Source organism: Theropithecus gelada, chromosome 5 (assembly GCF_003255815.1).
Source record: "Theropithecus gelada isolate Dixy chromosome 5, Tgel_1.0, whole genome shotgun sequence".
NCBI lineage: Eukaryota > Metazoa > Chordata > Mammalia > Primates > Cercopithecidae > Theropithecus > Theropithecus gelada.
Genome location: NC_037672.1, coordinates 142,226,009 through 142,226,846, shown reverse-complemented (window position 1 = coordinate 142,226,846; position 838 = coordinate 142,226,009). Strand labels below are relative to the sequence as shown.

The 838-nt window shown below is 42.1% G+C and overlaps 1 pseudogene; it reads left to right on the top strand.

The window, feature by feature from the left end:
- The first annotated feature begins 218 nt into the window (after window positions 1–218).
- LOC112625303 lies at window positions 219–551 on the top strand (annotated as a pseudogene).
- Window positions 552–838: the final 287 nt, after the last annotated feature.

Sequence of the window (838 nt, the reverse complement as noted above, 5' to 3'; positions counted from 1 at the left end):
GAGCCTCTTGTAGATGATCATTAGGATTTTGGCTTTTGTTCTACAAGACTGTCCATGAAGCCTGGAAACGTAAATAATTATGTGATTTTATTTTTTACAGATTGAAGATGTCCTGGATAGTGTCATGTATATGAGCCTATGTTTTCAGACTTCATGAACACCTTGAAATGAGACAGAAAGTCATTTGGGGTCTCTCTGGTCTCAACTGCAGAAGCGAGATGACGAAGGGAACGTCATTGTTTAGAAAACATTGCAATAAGACACACATATTGTGCCACCGCTGTGGCTCTAAGGCCTACCACCTTTGGAAGTCAACCTGTGGCAAATGTGGCTACCCTGCCAAGCACAAGAGAAAGTATAACTGGAGTGCCAAGGCTAAAAGACAAAATACCACCGGAACTGGTCAAATGAGGCACCTAAAAATTGTATACCGCAGATTCAGGCATGGATTCCATGAAGCAACAACACCTAAACACAAGAGGGCAGCTGTGGCAGCATCCAGTTCATCTTAAGAATGTCAACGATTAGTCATGCAATAAATGTTCTGGTTTAAAAAAAAAAAAAAAAGAAAGAAAAGTCATTTGGAGGGACAACTGAATGACACACTTCTGGTAGGTCCAAATGTTATCCTTCCTCAGGTTAGCCTAGAATGTTCCCATCGTGAAGGCAGAGGAACCAGACAGTGAGTGGAAATGTGCAAGCACTTTTTCAAGCCCCTACTTGAAAAACATCCCATTGGTCATATCAGATCACATGGCTAAGACCAGAACAAAATCCCGAGGCAGATCATCTCATCCAGAATGGGAGGGTATTGCAGTTACAAGGACATGGATATGGG